Source organism: Schistocerca cancellata, chromosome 1, assembly GCF_023864275.1.
Source record: "Schistocerca cancellata isolate TAMUIC-IGC-003103 chromosome 1, iqSchCanc2.1, whole genome shotgun sequence".
In the NCBI taxonomy this organism is placed as follows: Eukaryota; Metazoa; Arthropoda; class Insecta; order Orthoptera; family Acrididae; genus Schistocerca; species Schistocerca cancellata.
In genome coordinates this window covers 519623145-519643802 of record NC_064626.1, presented here as the reverse complement: position 1 = coordinate 519643802, position 20658 = coordinate 519623145, and positions in this window count along the sequence as shown.

The window sequence follows — 20658 nt, the reverse complement described above, 5'->3', positions numbered from 1 at the left end:
TATCTACTAAAAAGCTGTGTTTCTTCCCAACAACGAAACTCCACAGGCAGTATTTTGTCTCTGCATCAACCCCGTGCAGTGCTGCACTTTATTGGGAAAGCTTTCCGACAGCCAACACATTCCCACTTGCATTTAATGAACAGTGCACTGATTTCCATTTCCTTGTTTCCTACTCCTGTACTCCAGTATTTAGTGACCCATTTGTCCACATTCGTAGCATTTGGCTGATGACAGTGTTGTCAGATGTGGTCCTCACGTGCACACCTGTAACATTTTATCACTGAAGCCAACACTCGGCGGTCACTATGCCCCCTTGTTGCTATATCTACCTTTTCCAATTGCATGGCAATCCTGATACCTGAGCCAAATCAAATGGATTGTCTATTCTAACCTTACATGACATTTCAAGGAATGTCACACAAGAATACATGAAGAGCCCTATTCTCGGCGTAGCATTAGACTGATTCCTTCATTCTGAGTTAGCGCATATGTTTGGGTTTTGATCTTTCAGATGCTATAAGAGGAAGATTTAGTGGACTCGTCATGCTTCTGCATCAAAGTATTCAACTTCTCGCTGGAGATGTGAGTACTGCTCTGCTTACAGTGCTATTGTTGTAATTCCTATTCAAATGTTTGTGTGCACCATAAGCTCTTGTGGTAAGTCGCGTAAGCCTTAGTGTCACCAATCAAAAGCAGATCAGTCATACAAAGGCAAATTTTGTGAGAGCACACACCCAACTTGGCTGCAGCTGGAAAAGTCTTTCAGAAATGCAGTTATGTTCTCCATAACCTTGCCAGAAAAATGCAAAATCAAGTTTGCTTCTGAAGGATCAATAGAAGGAGATTGTACCGAGTGTACCATCTTAAATTCCTCAAACTGCCTTAGCTTTTGTTGCTTCTCAACTTGCAGTACCTCTGCCTGGTTCTTATAATGTCCTAATACCCAGCTTTCAGCTCAAGTGCTGCTTCTAACCTACTCCATCATATAGGCAACAGGATCACCATACTAGCAGTGCTTGTTTCTAATGGCATCGTGCATATTCTACTAGAGCGCAAATAGTAAAATATAAAAGGGAATGACACCGAGTTCACACTACAAAGAATACAATACACGAGTTAACATACTGCTTAGCCTTTGTGCGGAGCAACTCATTCCCAGAGAGACTGTAAAATGTACACCTGACAGGTGTTAGATACAACTCATGATAGTGACCCATAAAAGCAGACAAGTCAGGAGCTTCACACTGTTGTACTACTGTTATCTACAGATTAAAAAGAATGTTCCATTGACCATCCTTGGCCAATGAATTGCACAAAAAATGGCCAGATACAAGGTAACGAAAATACTTCTCACACACTGTCCACATTGTTTGAAATTTGAGTGAAAGATGAATGAAGCTGCTGATCGTCAGTTATAACAGCCCAGTGCCCACTTCTTCACCAGTTGCAGCAGTAAGAAGCATAGTTGTTATGCGGACTATTGACCATCAGTTGTAGCGGTTGCCCCACAGGTAAGGATTTTTAGGGGGCCTGGCAGTTGTGTAGATGAAATGGTGATGCTGCTGATGTAGGATGCTGAGCTCAGGAGCTGGTACGGATGGCTATCATACCCCCTACGGTGTCAGTGAAACAGAAATATCTGGAATAACATTTTTTTTACTAAGTAAAGTATAAAGAGTTATAAGTGTCTTCAGATCTGCTGATGGCAGCTGTGCACAGAAGTGTATGTGCCATGAAGTAGTATTGATACCCTGTCAGTTAGTTGTGACACTGCTGCTACGGGTCAGTTGCATGGCTGTGTGCTGGGCTGGTGGTGGGGATAAGCAAGGAAGGTGCTGCCACACAGACATTCTGTGATGACTTTGTGTGGTTTACACCTCAGCACTGTTGACTTAGGATGTGTGCTTTTTTATTGGGTGCTGATAACGTTGTCACAGACGGCAGGTGTCGTGGTGGTGGAAGACCAGAACACGGATCTGCGAGACAACATACAATCAGGCAGGTGGTACACTGGTGTCATGCCCAGCAGGTTGCCGTCAGTAGTTTGCAATGACTTGGTAAACCCCTTCACTGTGGGAAGTCCCAGATACACCCACATCATCTTCAATCATGGCAGCAGCAAGGTACCACTTCTTACAGCAGCAGGCAGCACATCACGATTTGCCAGTCAGGTTATTCTTGACTAGCGATACTATCATTCCATCAGAATCAGAGATACGGATGGGATGATCAGTCACTGAGACTGAGGCTCCAGCATAATGTCATCGTGGCCAGCAATGAGGTCATTTGCCCTCATTATCCAGAGATGCCAGCAAACTTGTCCCCACTGTGGTTTCCCAGTTACCGTCTTCCCCTTGCCTTCCCATTTTCTGTCCATACTAGGACGCTGCGAAGCAGGTGAGCACAGAGGTTACATGTTACAGCTCCGTAGTGCAAGACTCACAAAATGACTTACTAGGTGCTGTTATTATTATCATCATCCTAGTGTCAGAAACATACAGGTACATGTACAAACATTTTATACTGTTATGATTAAATTACTTTTGACCAAAACTTGGCCACTTCCAGTGCATTTTCTGTCACTTGTTGAAGATCGTCTTCTGTACAGGAGGCTGGGCACAATCGACACCGAAGTGTGTGCTGAACTGTCTGTTCTTCTCCACAGTCACACAATATCATTTGGATCAATGTTTCCCCATCTTCCTAAGTGAACTTTTGATCTTCCAACTTCGGATCTCAGTCTATTCAGGGACTTCCAAGTTGTCCATTCCACGTTATGGCCTGTGAGTAAAGCTTCAACAACTCTTTTCCAACCAGGGGGAAGATAGGTCATAGCCCTCTATAGTTGCAACCTAGCTTTTTCAGCAGTGGTTCTAAGTTCCTTTAATTTCCTAAGGAAACTCGTCCTTGACTTCAGTCACTGCGGATGCGGTTCATTCCCATACAGAGGATGGGTAATTTCTTGTCTCAGTGCCTTTCTTTCCTTGTTCGCAGCTATCTCTCTTCGAACAGGTGGTGGTGCTATTCCTGCGAGGTGGTAAAGCCATTAGACTGGAGTGGATTTCAAGGAGCCTGTTATAATTCTGCAGGTTTTGTTGAGAGCTACATCCAACTGTTTGGCATGAGTTGAATTATACCAGAGAGGACAGGTATACTCTGCCACAGAATAGCATAGTGCCATTGCAGATGTTCGGATTATTTCAGGTTGAATACCCCACTATGATCCGGCCAGTTTCCGTAGGAGATTGTTTCTGGTGGAAACATTCAACTTGCATTTCATGCACTGCTGTTTGAAAGTGAGAGATATATCAAGTGTCACTCCTAAGTATTTTGGAGTCTCATAGTGTTCCAGTTGGTCCCCCAGCCATACTATTTTCAACCTGTGAGTGGCTTCCTTGTTTCTCAAATGAAAAACGCACACATGGGTCTTTGAAGGATTTGGTTTAAGCTGGTTTGTGTTGTAGTATCTGGATAGATCTTCAAGGGCATTTGTGAGGTTGTTCTCCACTGTTTCAAAATTTGTGCCCTGGGTGGCAAGAGCGAGGTCGTCAGCATATAAGAAGCTCCTGGTGTTTTGGGCTGTAGGTTGGTCATTCGTGTATACATTAAACAGAATTGGAGCCAAAACACTTCCTTGCAGGAGGCCATTCTTTTGTAGTCTCCATCAACTACGCTGTCCCTGAAAGTTGACAAAGAACCTGCAGTTCTGCAGAAGGGAGGTGATGAGCCTGGTTAGATCTAAATCTTTGGTCAGATTGTAGACCCCGATTAGTAGTAGCTGGTGACTGATCGTATCATACGCCGCTGATAAGTCCTTTCACCTTCCAAGCTTCAAAGCCGTCTTCCATAAACTGTGTGAGATTTAGCATATGTCCAGTACAGTTTTTACCTGGACAAAATCCAGATTGCTGAGATATAAGTGAGGTCAATTGCAGGTGATAGGCAATTTAAGATCGGTCTTTCCAGCAATTTGTAAAGATGACAAAGTAGTGCAACTGGTCTAAAATTCTTTGAATCATTTCCTTCTCTGCCAGGTTTCAGGAAAGCAATCACTCGACTCTTCTGGCATATCTTTGGAATTTGGTTTCTACTTGCACAATTATCAAAAAGTTGGAGAATCCATTTCTTTGTATTTAAGCCAAATGTTTGATTTCCTTGGTTTCTATATCATCCAAGCCAGCTGATTTGGCATTTTTACTTTGTTTGATAGCCTTCTGTAGTTCTTCCATGCTGAATGATGATGTAAGGTCATTACTCTCCTCTTGCTCTTCTCTTTACAATTTCGGTTTTTGTGATTTGCGTGTTGGCTTCACGTTCATCAGTAACTGAAGTGCTATTTGATTGGCAGTGATACTATGATGTGTAATGGTCTTAGTCGGATCATTGCTTAGTCATCTCAGTAGTCTCCAAGCTTTATGGCTGTCTCTTTTCAGGTCCAAGTTTTATATAGTTTTTATCCACTTATCCCTTTTTATCTACCTTATAGAGGAAATAAGGTTGTCCCGTGCTTCCACAGTTGCTTCACTTGAAAGAGTTTGCTTCATATGAGTAGTAGGGTGGATTGGTCTGAAGTAAGCCCGGTGATACAAGATGTTCGACAGCTGCTAGGGATACATCTCTTTAAGCCGCCATGTAGGTGTCATAGCACTCGGGTATTGGTTCTATATGAGATACTTCGATGTCCAGCAATTCCGCAAATCTTGACCGATCAGCCTTCTTAAAATTAAACATTCTCTGAAAAGATACCTGCTGTGGTCTTATAGCAACAAATAATTGATATATTATTGGTCTATGCTGCGAGTTGGGTATTGGGGAGTGACAGATTTTATGCATTGTTGGCTGATACTTCTGCCACCAAAAATTAGGTCAGGATTGTAAGCTCACCTCCACTTGCTGCTGTTAAAAGATCCAGGCAGTTTTGCACCATGGATTAAAGTCAGGTGACTTGCTTCTGTCCCAATGTCATCTTCACGATCATAGCCCCAAACGGTACTATGGCTGTTGAAATCGCCGATCACAATCTGCACATGTTTATTAAGAAAATTGGGTGGTTTGTTAACAATGAATTCAGCACCAGGTGGTTTATAAAGTGATATAATGGTGCAATTAACTTTTCTAGTGTAAGAATTTCGATGTTGTTTTCCTCTGTGAATGCTGTGGATAAGATCTGAATATCTGGATGAACAAAGATAGCACTTCCATATTTATCAAGTGGTCTTTCGATGGCGAGATGCATTCCTTCTATTTTTGGTCTGCGCATGTCACAACTACTATCTGTTGCCTGTATGCACAGTATAGAGCACTGGTGCTGACTGCATAGTTCTCGTAGCAGTTCTTTGCTTGGTGTTGTGCCTTCTATGTTGACAGATATAATCGTTAACTGTGGCCCTGAGAAGGCCTCAGGTATATATGTTTTTGGTGTGGAAGGATCAGCTGCCAGATTATTTTGAATCATATTCTGACATTGCCCAGGGTATGCCCGATTGCTTTTGTCATCCTGATCACAGATCATTGCAATGTTCTCGGAGGCTCCGTTCGTGTACCCCTTCCATGCTGTCATGCTGTGACATTTGTGCTTCTCAATTATGGCTTGGTCTGGTTTGGCAATATGTTGTGAGTAGTATTCTGTCTTCTGCAAAGTAGCACTCCTTGCATGTTCCAGAAACAGTTTGTGACAAACGGTATGGGCTGGACCTGGTTCCTTGCTGTCTGTGAAAAGTAATATGTACAAATATATATCCGCACCCAGGAATTGAATTTACCATGGGCTGGACCTTGTTCCTTGCTGTCTGTGCAAAGTAATAACTACAAATTTATATCCGCACCCAGGAATTGAATTTACCATGCAACAGTAGTAGTCCCAGTGGTGGTAAAGTAGAGGAAAATCGTCTTACTTGTTCCTGCAATCAGCAAACAAGAGTCAGTGATAGCATCACATGAACTCTGTGTCAGGTTATTTATTTTGAACAAACAAATGGTTCAAATGGCTCTGAGCACTATCGGACTTAACTTCTGACGTCATCAGTCCCCTAGAACTTAGAACTACTTAAACCTAACTAACCTAAGGACATCACACACATCCATGCCCAAGGCAGGATTCGAACCTGCGACCGTAGCGGTCGCGCAGTTCGAGACTGTAGTGCCTAGAACCGCTCGGCCACTCCGGCCGGCTTGAACAAACATATATACTAGGAAATATGATTCGGAAGTCACTAATCACCAACAATAAATTAAAGAAATATTGCCACAGGCTGTGCTGCAGGCAGTACAGTGTAACAGTTGGTGTCGCTGGCAGGCGAGTTGTAGTTAGCCATTTCAAAACCCAACCACCAGCAATTATTTGTTATTTAATACTCAAAATTTATTATGTTTATAATGTTTATATATTCTGGAATATTCAATGTTTGTAGAAATATAGCACCCATGCTCTCTCCAAGAACTCAGTTTCTTCTGTCATTATGATGGTGTTTGTAATAAATGTACTTTCAGTACTAAGAGTTGTACTTCACTGATGACTCTGCTTTTGGATTTGGACTACATTGTTGTTTATGACCTGATGTTGTTTGGTGGAGATGTCAGGTAGTTAAAACATTTATGTCATTGTGGCTCCAATTAGACAATTTAAAAGCCGTCACCTCACAGACAGTGCTGTAACACAAGCAGTACATTCTTACTCACTGTTAAGTCAGCAGCACATCAAGCATCTGAGTGTTTTGCAGAAATGGTAGTCAGGATCTGACAAAATGGTTTGAAGGATTCAACCCAAGGCACTGACTACAACAGTTGGGATGAAATGATGTGTTTGGTAAATGTCTACTTCTACCTGGACAGCAGTGGCTCAAGAAAAACAAAGAGAAGCTCATTAGGAACAAATTCCAGGCTGAACTGAAGAGAACATTTGGTGACAGTCAGTAGCAAGCCTGCTTAGCGAAACAACAATTGAAAATGGGGCCCAACATCATGGAAAAATGACAGTCTTATATAAAGAATGTTTGCCCTATGACACATTGTGAATCAGTACGTGACAGAAGCCAACAAATCTCACATTTGATGATAAGAGTCAGAATACATGGTCAAGCTCTTCTGGTACAGGATCTCACAACAAAAAAGGAAATTGTCAAGTGGTGCCAGCGCACCAAGGAAATACAACAGAAAAGAGAAATATGACTGACTCCCGAATGTGGTCCTTATGGCAGTTGTGGAAAGCACCATGACCTCACCTCTCTCATGCTCCAGGTAGTAAGAGAAGAAATCGTTATTTTATAGCAGCCAGAAATGTCAGACCAAGTAAGCAAGAGAGAGTGACCAGGAATGTTGACCCCATACATCGGAACATAACAGAGAATGTCGGGGAAGAGGTAAACTGATATTTTCACCAGTCTCAACCTGCAGCTGAATGTGCCAGGAAAAATGGACATGGCGAATTCAGACTTCTGCTGCAGTCATCAAACGACAACTCTGCATCCGACCAGCACAGGTACAACCAATTTCTCTGCCAGATATAAATGCCCCAAACAAGAACAGACATTTGGAAGACAGAGGAAAACACACCATTCTGTTTCCAGTGTGGACACCTTGGACATACATGCTGCTGCAAAGAAAGAAGACAATTATTTGAAGATTATTACACCACAAGAGATCAACCTTCAGAACAGTCCTATTTGTGCTAGTTGACTGCAGATGATTATAGTCAACCTTTGGGACAAAGCCCATCATCTTACCCTGGACAAGATCACCCCCCCCCCCTCCCTCCCCCCCCCCCCCCCACCCACACAAAAAAGAGAGGAAAAAATAGCCTTCGAATTCAGGAAAACTAAGGAAGGTGAACAACCTGAGGAGATGTCACAGATGAAAACAACAGTAACCATGATTTCAGGAAATCTCATAGACAGTCTTTTTGGTAATGTCAAATGCTTATCACTGCACACACACAGGAAGACTATGTTCTTTCATATGAAAGCATTTGTCCTGAAGATCATGGACAAAAAATACTACCACCCAAGAAGAACACACTTTGCGCAAATAACTATGATGGAACACAACCTTTCAAATGTGTTGTTTTAGCAGAATGTATTCATAATATTGTTCTTGGACAGGATTCTTGCAAGTATCACAAGCAGTCATAGATTATGGAAGATCAGAGCTCCAGAATGATGAAGCTATACCACCAAGCACACATAGCAAAGATTGCTCTGGATGGTCATTTGCTGCTGAAGATTTTGTTATCCAGCTATTATCAATGAGACTAGTGCCAGTCAGCAATCTGGAGGCTCAGTTAAACTATGGAGCATTGATAAAAATCTTTGGTCATTTAGTTAATGGTCATGGAGTCCATACCTCTTCAGAGAAAATAAGAGCAATCACAGAGTTTCTGACTGCTCGGTACATTTGAGGTGTGATAAATTTTCTAAGAATGTGCTTGTACTACTGGCAATTATCAAGGACTTCTGTACCAAGGCATGTTCCTCGCAAGAAGTACTGCAGGGAGATGTCAATTTTTTATGGAATGAGACACAAGAATGATCTTTCCCTGTTCTTAAGGAGTTGCTAACATCATCTTTTGCCCTAACAGAGTCTAATGATACTGTTGAGACAGAATTTCACACTGATGCTAGTGATTCTGGGACAGGTTTAGTTCTAGTGCCTCCAGAGTACTCTCCAGGTCTGAAATGAACTACTCTACAACTGGGAAGGAGTGCTTTGCAGTTCTTTGGGTGATCAACAAGTTCCAGTTGTATTTATTTGGTAAACTGGTCACCATTGTGATGGACCACCATTCTGTACACTGGCATTCCTGAAGTTGGCCAACTGGATAGATAAGTGCAAGTTTCATCAGTATGACATCAGAATGGCATACAAAAAACTCCCTTCCAAGGAATCTTTAGGCAGGAGACAGCAGTATCAACAAAATTTCAGTCATCGCTGCATTTAATGACGTTACTACTGAGAAGAGGGGAGATCTAGCATTGCTGAAAACAGATGCCTTGAAGGTGAAAGTACTGACCAAAGGAGGATTCCAATTAATAAATGAAAGATTGTATAAAAGGAACTACTATCCAACAGGAAGAAAATCATGGATCGCCCCAGCTCATCTATCCACTATATGTGAGCCACTTTAAGGAGTAGCAGTGACAGAAACATGTGCCATAATTACCTCCAAGCATCTGCTGCCAATCCCATCTGCAGCAGCACCATTCCATCAAACTTGGGTAGAACTCTAGGTGAGCAACAAATGGGAATGATTGATAATAAATAATCTGCACTGACTACCTCACCTACTACACTGTCACTGAAGCATATTTTGAAGCACAGAGCACCCAGAGTGACCACCTGTGATTGTGGAAAAGTTTTGCAGTCGAGACTAGTATCAGAGGTAGTTTCACATTATGTCATCACCCACAGGATGACTACTGCCTACCATCCACAGATGAACGACCTCTCAGAATGCTTTAGTAAGACATTCACAGATATTATCTTGATGTAGATTGATGTCAAATAGACTGGGATACAATGTTGCCCATCATGACATTCATATAACACAGTGAAGCAAGTCACTGTAAGTTCTACAGCATTCTCCGTGTTCGGCAGTCATGAGGCCGAAATAACAATAAATACACTGACCCAGCTTCAGCTGGATGGTACATCACTGGATGACTATTTGAAACACCTTGTCACCAGGACCAAAGAAGGAAGACAGCTGGCCCACATATGGTCCCTGGATGCTCAGGCGAAGGACAGAGTGCACTATAACATTGAGCACCAATGAATAAAATACCACCTAGGATTTAGTTTGGATTTTTACACCTGGATGGAAAGTAGGACTATCACAAAAGCTACTAAAGCACTACTTTGGCCCATACTGTATCCTTTGTCATTTCTCAGATGTCACATATGAAGTTGAGGTTATGACCCTTCATCAAGAAGACAAAGTGCAGACGTGTCATCCATGTCCTATGTCCTCTGTATGAAGCCCTGCTCTAGTTCAGTGATTCAGATGGGGGCTTATTGTTCAAGGAAACTGAAGACTCGCTCAACAACTGGGCTATTTATGATGCTCACCATAGTGAAGGGGATGTACACAGCCAGGACATGAGAAGATACCAGCATTGCCAAAAAAAGGACCATGGACAAAATCCATGTCCAGGATGCTGTAGTCACCTCCTATGATAACTTCTGAAACAATGGGTCACTGTTTCTCCAGGAAAGGGAGCAATGACATAAGCTGTGCTGCATGCGGTGTAATGTAATGGTTAGCATAGCAGGGTTGTGGGACACCAGTTAATATGCAACTACGAACAGTTATATAGTATTTATCATTTTTGGAAGGTTCTCAAAATTTCTTATATTTGTAATGTTTGTAAGCTATGGAAAATCCGATGGTTGTATAAATAGCAGCAGTTCAGTTCTCTTCTGTATGTGCTTCCAATGCTAAGTTTTGTACTTCACTGACTAACCTGCTTTTGGAGTTGGACAAGACTGATATGACAGTATGAGGTTCTGCACTTTTAAATCCACTTCTGTTCTGTGGAATTTTATCAAATATGAAAATGAAATCTGGAGAAGAGGTTTAACCTGTACAAACATGTGTAACTTATGTACCAGCTTCTTACGAAATTCAGGAAACATTACATAGCACACTTTTCTACATCTTTATAGTTGCTTGAAATACTGCAAGAAAGATTTAGTTCAGTAAGAACAGAGGAAGGGCTGCATGTGTGCGAGGGTTGGAGCTTAAATAGTGACAACTATTTATTCACAACCGATACAAAAGAGATACACATTTGCACCTGGTACTGTCCCTCAAAGTAGTCACCAGCGTTGTGTAGAACCTGTTGCCAGCGATGTGGAAGGTGTAGTATACCGTTAGCAGAGCCTGTTCTGTTGATGGAGCGGTCTACTGCCTGTCGAATCTCAGGAACAGTTCTGAAGCGAATGCTGCGAAGTGGTTCTTTCATCTTTGGAATCAAATCAGTCACAAGGACTTAGGTCTGGGGAGTATGGTAGATGGTACAGTACTTCCCAGTCCCATTGACCAACAGAGCAGCCACAGCTTGCGCTGTATGCACCCGCGCATTGTGATGCAAAATGGTGGGTGGGTTGCGCAGAAAGTGTTGCTGCTTCTTTCGCAAAGCTGGTCGCAGGTGGTGCTCCAAAAATGAACATTAATACTGTGCATTGACAGTACCAAGAGCAGCATTGTGAGGCTGTGCGGAAAGGGGAGGGGGAGCAGAAAAGAAGAGGAGCAGGGAATGGAAAAGATGGGTGGGTGCATTGACAAGAGGCAGCACACAAAGAGTGTGAGGTGTCATGAATAGGGAGGAGGTGGTAGGACAGAGGGAGCAGAAACTGTTGGATGGAAGGTGTAATGACAGTAGATTTCTGTAGATTGAGCCAGTATAATCTCAGGAAAGTAGAATGTTTTGTAAGGATAACTCCCATCTCTTGCAGTTCAGAAAAGCTAATGGTGGAGGGGAGGCTCTGGATAACTTGGGTTGAAAAGCAGCCATTAAAATCAAGCACATTATATTCAGCTTAATGTTGTGCTATAGGATCATCTACTTTCCTCTTGGTCACAGGTGTCGTATCCCTGTGGAAGACCCAAGTGCAAGACCTTTCCAATCGATCTGCCCAGCACTTCCTATTCCAGTGATGTCACAGGCTTATCCTACCCCATCAGAGGCTGAGCCACCTGTGAAAGCAGCCATTTCATGTACCAGCTGTGCTGAAATCATTGCACTGACTTTTATATTGGTATGCTTACGAACCAGCTATCTGCCAGGATGAACGGCCACTGCCAAACTGTGGTCAAAAGCAAAGTAAACCATCCTGTGACACAACATGTAGCTGAGCATAACATGCTTGACTTAAATGGCTAATTCACAGCCCAGGCCACCTTGATTCTTACCTCCACCACCAGCTTTTCTGAACTTTGCAAATGGGAGTTACGCTTACAAAACATTTTCCTTTCCCAAAATTATCCCTGTCTCATTGTACAGTGACTTACTGTTCCCACACCCTTCACCGAACAGTTTCCACTCCCTCTGTCCTTTCACCTTTCCCTCTCCATGTCCCCTAACCCTCACTGTGTGCTACCCTCCGCCGTCACACCCACACGTCTTTCCCCTACCCTGCTCCTCTTCTTTTCCTCTCCCCATTTCTTCCGACCCCCTCCCAATCCCCCCCTCCCCCCCTTCCTTGCCCAAAGCCTTCTGATGATGCACATGGCAGTCTTCGAGCGATTGTATAGACTCCCAACCTTTGCCTCTTCCAGACTGCTACTTACGTTCAACATGACACTTGCAGTCTGGTCTAAGCTGCTGGAGCTGGGTGTCATATATGCGTGTGGCTGAAAGTTAAATGTGTAACATTCTTTTCGTTGTGCCTATCTGCAGCTCATTGTGTCGTTCCTATGGTGAGTGCCAATATATCCTTTTCCTTATATAGTTGATATTTCAACCTGGAGTTTCCATTGTAGGATTACTAGTTTGATGCAAGTGACGTACTACTGTAACAACAGACGCGATGTGGATGTATAAGTATAACCATGTTTTAGCTTACACTTTTGTCTATAAATTAAGAGATATTTGTGGCCCACAGTACAGAGTAACACATTTCAATAATGTGTACTCTAAAAGCTGTCCTGGACACAGGTATAAGGTATGGTAAGAGATTTTCTTGAGATACATTTGGGAAGAGTAGAGCAGATGATTACCAAAGACAATATTCATATTAATCGTACATGTTCTCAATTTTTCACATCAGTGTCTATAGACTATGGTCATCATATGCCCTCAACTACCCACTTGACATTACTGAAATCAAAGGCTCCTCATTGGTTCCCATAAAACTAGTCTTTCAATCTCCGCTTATGGTCTCTGGAGCAGTGTCACCTGACATTTGGAAAAAGTTGATCTACACAGCAGTAGTGAAAGTATTCACATGCACGTCATCGCATAAGCTCCTTCAAATGAAAGGAGTAGTGTCTTACATTACACAGTAAAACTGTCCCTAAGTAAACGTAACACTAAACTATGTAATGTCTCTGCCTATGGCATACAGAACATCAATATGTGTGTCTTCAAGTGGCAATACAAGATGCACTATGGCTCCTCATACTGTAAATTCAGCCTTCAGGCATCACTAATAGTAATGTTACCTGCCACTGGACAAGAACACTCTGGAGGTCAGAAATTGTGTATAGTGATGATTTCACATCTTCAGTTCTTTGCCTATTGCCTTCTACATCTCCAAGTGGATATAAATTTCAGAAGCGTCCTGGTCACTGTCATCAATCGGAAATATATATATTATATATCATAGAGGGAAACATTCCACGTGGGAAAAATATATCTAAAAAGAAAGATGACGAGGCTTACCAAACAAAAGCGCTGGCAGGTCGATAGACACACAAACATACACACAAAATTCAAGCTTTCGCAACAAACGGTTGCTTCGTCAGGAAAGAGGGAAGGAGAGGGAAAGACGAAAGGATGTGTGTTTTAAGGGAGAGGGTAAGGAGTCATCCCAATCCTGGGAGCGGAAAGACTTACCTTAGGGGGAAAAAAGGACAGGTATACACTCGCGCACACACACACACACACACACACATATCCATCCGCATGTACACAGACACAAGCAGACATTTGTAAAGGCAAAGAGTTTGGGCAGAGATGTCAGTCGAGACGGAAGTACAGAGGCAAAAATGTTGTTGAAAGACAGGTGAGGTATGAGCGGCGGAAAATTGAAATTAGAAATTAGCGGAGATTGAGGCCTGGCGGATAGCGAGAAGAGAGGATATGCTGAAGGGCAAGTTCCCATCTCCGGAGTTCTGACAGTTTGGTGTTAGTGGGTTACTTCTCACTGGCATTGTTGTATAAGAACAGGCCATGACATTTGTCAACTGCACCAGTGACTCTTTTTTCTTTTAAGCGTAGTTTACATGAAACCTGACCGACTGGCTTTATACACATCTTTTAGGGAATAACAAGAAGCTTCATCTTCACATCAGCTACGAATTTCTATACAGTATTGCCTATTCACATTTACTTGAGGGAAACTTCATAATTTTGCAACTGCCTTCTCCATATAATTTTACAAATCTGTTTAATCAAGTCAAATCAGTAATGTTCATCACGCTTGCAATTCAGAGTGCCCAGTCTCGCAGATCTCCCTCAGTAATGGTGCGTTGACTTTCACAAGCAGTTCTAAATCTTTCGAACAGTTTTTCTTTCACACTTTTGCGAGTTTCATTTTGGTGCATATCTCGTGCTTCATGTAAATCTTTTTTCATTTATACAAGTCATGGTCCAGTTTTTTAAAATCAAACCTCCTTTGCACACTGCTAAGTTTAAGTGTTTTCTGCCTCCTTCATTTAACCAAAAAATTTACAGCCTTTTCTTCCTCTTGTAAAGGATCTGGGAGATGTGTTATTTTCTACTGAATTTGTCGATACCAAATCTAATGAGGGAGGTTGTAAATGTTTTCTTATATTTTTGTCAGAATATTTTTTGTGAATTATTATTTGCTTTATTTTATTCTAATTTGCTTATATGTTCGAGAGTCACAGCATATTGATTAATATTAGTAGATGTGACGAAGAATATCAAAGAGACTGGTTACAAGTGGAAGCTTGTGTGTTGGGCGAAATGTCTTTGACACTGGAGTCGTCTTTGACCGTAGTCAGTCGGCAGTGAACTCTCGGTGTGTGACGGTGGAACAATGTGCAGGTCCCCGTTATAATAATTTGCAAGTGACCAGCAAAAATGAGTTATTCAGCTACTTTTTTATATAAACATCAAGAAGGAAGCACATTCGGAGAAATGGTATTTGAAGCACCAAAAATGAGGCAAAAGCATTGAACCAGGACATTTCTGCAGCAGACGAAACAGCATTATGGAATCATACTTACACTAGATGACTGAAGCCAACACAAAAAGTCAAATATCATCTTATAAACGTTTCACAGAAAAGTGAGTACTGTCACGAAATATGCTAAATTCAAGTATATAAAAATAGTGAGCATATTTCACTCTCTGAAAACTATACATGTATATTTTTTCTTTGGACTTGGAAGCTATTTTTGTTCTGGACTTTAATTAGCACAACAGTCCATGTTCAAACCACAGTTCACAGAATTGTCCAAGTTATTTCCTTTTTCTTCTAATGTTTCCACAATTTCTAGCATAATGTCGAAATTTTTGGAATGAATGTCCAAGAAATTAACTAATAAGTAACATATGCAGGTCTTCAGGAGAAGTAGGTTATTTTGATTGCATACCAAGATCTTTGCAAGGTTGAAAACACTAATTGGATTCCACATTACTGAGAAACTTATGGAAACTGCATATTACCAAGCATATACCATGAAACCACAAAGAAAAGTAATACAGTTTTATCTCCACAGTTAATACTAAGTAATTCTGTAAAGACAATTGCTGATCACTATAGATGTTACATGAGTTGCAAATTTGAAAAAATAATAACTGAACAATTGTGTCAGTGAAACTATGAATGAAAACTGAAATTCGCTGTAAAAATTCTGGGCACTTAGTGCCATGTTATCTGTTTACTGCTGCGCTGTCAACAAAGGATATGAGCTGGCTGTGTTCCACATCCATTGTGTGCTAAAGCTGCAGCAGAGTTGTACATTTCTCTAGCCACCTGGAAAGCTATGAACCTGGCAAATTTCGACATTTTTTAAAAAGTACTTTTGTGTTTTTAGCAGCTAAAATTTTATTTTGTGTTTCTTTCAATGTATTTTTCCTGCATAAACCAATTCAGGACAGGTTTTGACATGCCAGATTGGACAGTTCTCTCATTAACAAACCCACAAGGCCAATGTCTACCGCAATAATACAGGTTTATATGCCAACTAGCTCTGCAAATGATGAAGAGAGTGAAAGACTGTATGAAAATATATATTTCTAATTACATCAGTGTTCTTGAGATTTCTGATCAAAATACGTGAAAAGTACTGCACCACAATCTTCAAATGCATCTCTACAAATAGACTTTAATTAGAACTTAAGTGCTGCAAGCCATGATTTGCAGGCAACAGTAGATCTCAGTGTATCGATTAGTCACAACTGTATCAAAATCCTAAGAGTAGTTCCCAGACAGCCTGCACATACAGATAGAAAAACACAGTGGGGGACTTTAATTTATAACATGTGTAGATGTTGTGAGATAATTGGAAAGGTGTGTATAATAATAATAATAAGAAGAAGAAGAAATTATTATCATTATTGTAAAAATTCTTCCTCTGTGTGACCAGAGCTATGCTGTTTGGGTTATCATTGCGTTACTAATCAAAGTTAAAACTCGGCATTTATTTATGTGCATTTTATTAAACCATTCACTTTGTAAGGATAAACGGCACTTTTCCAATGATGAGCTGTTTCTATTTTCCTTGTTTTGTGATTTGATGGCATTCCACACAAAAAACCATTGTATTCCAATTCTGGTATCAATTATATATTAGTTTTGGAGGAAAAATTAGAGAATGCTCTTAGTGCGGTATACATGTTTTAATGACAGCTGTTTGTTGTTACAAATTATGGCATCCATATACTCTGGCACAAATTAACTGAGGTCGTAATAGCTGTTTAAAGCTACATTAATTTAAAATCACCATGAGAAATCAAGCTCAAAGTATCCTCCATCATTGACTATAACATCTCTTGTAGATGTTGTGAGCAGCATGTCAGAGCTTTTGGATCAATACACTGTAATAGGTATGCTGCCACTGTCTGCTAGTTACAAAGAGTAATTGTAATCATAAGACTGCTAAAAATGTATATATCATTACTTTGTTTTTAGCTCAGAGGCAGCCTGATAATCAAAGAGATTACAGTGCATACATGAACTATGTAGCAGGCAATTCATTTTTCTTATCACTGTTCACATCACACCTCTCAAGAGTCAATGGTATTTCAGGTTGTGAAACGTATGCAGTGCTCAAAATGAGTTGACTTGCATTGCAGATGCAGGCACATGTGGTGGAAACGTAGGTGTGTCTGGTGTCCTTATCAAACTACACATACGCAGTGCCTCGATGTTAGCTGAGGTGAAGGCTGGCTTGAGCCTGTTCATGGACATTGTAACAGAAGAGCCATTGATATTGACACTGAAAATTTTGTTGTAGTGTACTAATAGCAAGTACTGACCATTGTATTGTGGTTGGAGGGGATTGTAAATAGCATCAAGCTGGAAAGAAACCTGTTTACATGATTAAGTTTCAGAAATTGAATGGTCACTTTGTGGAATGTTCTTTGGAAATTGTAGGGCGGAGCTTATGGATCTGCAATGATGTTGCACAAAATCCAAGGCTTCAATAATACTGTTTGATGTGTCAGTAAAGAACTCTTCCAGTAGTCAAAGTGCCTGCCTATCACTAATTCAGCCATTGTTGCACTGAGATCTCAGATAGCTGTCTGGAGTCATAATAAAACAATTGGTAGGCTGTCAAATGTAAACTTTCATGGCTGGAAATGTCACAATTAATTAAATGTTCTGGGTTGTCATACCTTGGCCGAATGAATTTCACCTTAAAATCCAATGTTTCATCCTCATTTGCAAAGGACATTTTCAAACGGGATTGTAGCTTCTTTGAATGCCTGATTCACACCCTGCCTCATAACTGACTACAGTAAAATTACACTTCCATGCAGTGGTTTGACATCAAGTTTTGAGTACACGAACGCATCTGGCCTTGGTAGACTTCACAGAAAAATTTTGAGGAGAAAGCATTGGAAACTGTGGACAAGAAATGGAATATTTGGTTCTGGTACATGGATGATACATTTATTTTGTGGTTGAATGAAAGTGATAAACAGGAAGTTTTCACAAACATCTCAATGGGACCAATCTGAAGATTCGGTTTACCGTGGAGGAGGAGGCAGGTAGAGGCTTAAATTTTCTTGATGTGCTAGTTTTCAAGAAAAAGAAGATGGTAACTTGGGCCACACAGTTCACCAAAAACACACACACAGGCCGTTCACTACACCAGGATTCCATCTACCACCACAACAAAAGCAAGGCATCAAAAATAACGTCAGTGAATAGAGCGAGGCAAAACTGCAAACTAGAGCTGCTTGATGCAGAATTAAAACATTTCACCAGTGCATTGCTCAAGAATGGTTATTCATTCACTGAGGTGAATAGAGCATTAAGACCACCATGGAGAAATCATAGTGATGCTCAAGCACCGATGAAATTGAAAGATTTCCTGCCGTTCATTAAGGACGTTACTGGTCAAATAGGAAATATCTTCAAAAAGTTGAGCATCATAGTAATCTACAAAACCACCCAGAAGATACAAGATAACCTATAATCAGCCAAGGATGCTTTCAAACTGCTGGAAAAAAGGAATTTACGGTATTCTGTGTTGTTGGAGAGGTGAACATGGGTACTACAAAAAGAATTGTCAAAAAATGACTAGGTGAGCACAAGGGCAATTGAAAAAGAGGGGAGACTGACAGATCAGCTTTGTGGAACATGCTTTGCAACCGGAGACCACATTTTCATTTTGATAGGACTCAAGTACTGGCAGCCACAAGAGGATACCATGAAAGGCTATGCAGAGAGGCCATAGAGATTGTAAAACACCCCAGGAATGTCAATAGGAAAGAGAAGGGTGTGAAATTGAATGATATTTGGATTCCAGTGCTGAAGAAGATGTGTGCAAATCTTCCGCCATGGGGTGATAGCAACGGCAGTCGACAATGGCCAATTGCACCCTTGTATTCAAAACATGTGATGTCACTCAGCTGCACGGAAATGGAATTTTGCTGTAGTCAGTAGTAAGCCAAGGTGTGAATCAGGGACATTCAAAGAAGCTATGATCTCCCTTGAAAATGTCCTCTACAGATGGAAATGAAACATTGGGTTTTAAAGTCAAATCCTTTTGAACACATCGTAATAGCATGGAACATTTTGTTAACTGTAATTGATAGACTGTCAGTCAAGAGCTCTGTAGAATGTCATCTGAGGGAGGCCTTTCAACTGCCAATGATGCCATTTCACAAGATGTTTAGTAGTGAGATAGTAGGTGCAGTTCATGCCGAGCAATGCTGAATGCTGGGAGTGTTTTAACTGGTTGGCAGAGGCTGCCACAAGCACAGCAGAGGTGTCTGCTGTGTTAAAGAGAGATGACACGAATTGCTCATCCAGTGGTGACATGGACAGGAAAGCTGAAGTGTGGAATTCCCTCACAGAAGAAAGTTGTGGGTACATTTGCTGCTGTTGTCTCTTCCATAGGCTAGATTTCAGGCCAATGAGAGAAATGATCAGTTGTTGCCAGGCAATATTGGTAGCCATCTGACAGTGGCAAATGTCCAATGATGCTGATTTGGATAAGATCAAAGCATTGACTTGGTGGGGTGAAGTCGTTATATGCCGAGTTACTTTGTTGCACGGACAAGCATTGCGCTGGTGAACATATGCCTTACAATCTTTCAGTCTTTGGCCAAATAAATACCTTTTTGTCCAGTTGTACAGTAGCCTTTTCTTGTAGATGAGAGAGACTATGAAGGAGTGTTTGCACTTGTGGCATTGATACATCACAGTAAAGTGCTATGTTCAAGCTTGGTATTTGAATGCATCAGAGATGTAAGCCTGATGATGCTTCAGCTCTGTCTCCTTCCTGGCTGTTGCCAAGTGCTGTAAAGTCATTTTCTTTCATGACAGCATCAGTATGAGAGAGTGCATCTGCTGGTCCATTCTGCTCGTCATTCACATGCTGAATGTCCATTGTAAATTTTGCAATGAAGTCCAGATGTCATAACTGGCATGGTGAAGCCTTGTATGACTTTTGACAGAAAATTTCTACAGTCAAGTTATGCCAAACCTTTTTCATTGAGGCATATACCACGTAGAGCTCACAGTCACAAATTGACCAAGTTGCTTGAAAAGATGATAATTTCTTGCTGAAGAAAACTAGAGATTGCCAATTGGTTTGCACATGTTGTTGTTACATGGATCCAACTTCAGCTGATGAAGCATCTACCATAAATGAGAGATGTGTGTCAGGAAGAGGATGAGCTGACAATGCAGACTGTGCAAAAGCAGCATTTACTTTGACCCAGAATGCTTAGAATTGCTGACAAAAATACATGATAATGTACAAACATCTATAATACTTTGTTAAGACCTAGAAATTACAAAATTCTCATATTGTAGTGGGTTTGGGAAACAAAGAAATAGTGGCAGTATTCTTTGTGTATTGATCAGGTACTGTAAGAATTTTACTGCCTTCGCCCTGAAGGCACATTTTTGTGAGTAAATCCTAAAGCCATGTTCTTGTAGTCTAGTGAATAGTTGCTGTAGATGTGCTAGATATTCTGCCTTGCTACATGACATTAAAAGCAGGTCTTCAATGTAAACATAACAAAACATTAAACCTCTAGTTACTTCATCCATGAAGCACATTAAGTCTGTGTGGCATTACATGGTCCAAATGGCATTTTTACAAATTTACAAAATCTGAATGGACAGCAGGCCGCTGCGCGTAGGAGGCTCCAGGTTGGAGTCCCGGCACTGTCGGCATTCTCGTAGCGTGGAGTGTACTCTATCCCACCCCATCTTCTTCCCTGCTCCTCCTGGTGGCTCGTCTGCAGTGGGCAGGCGGAACAGGCTGCAGTCCCCCAGAAAACAAAGGCT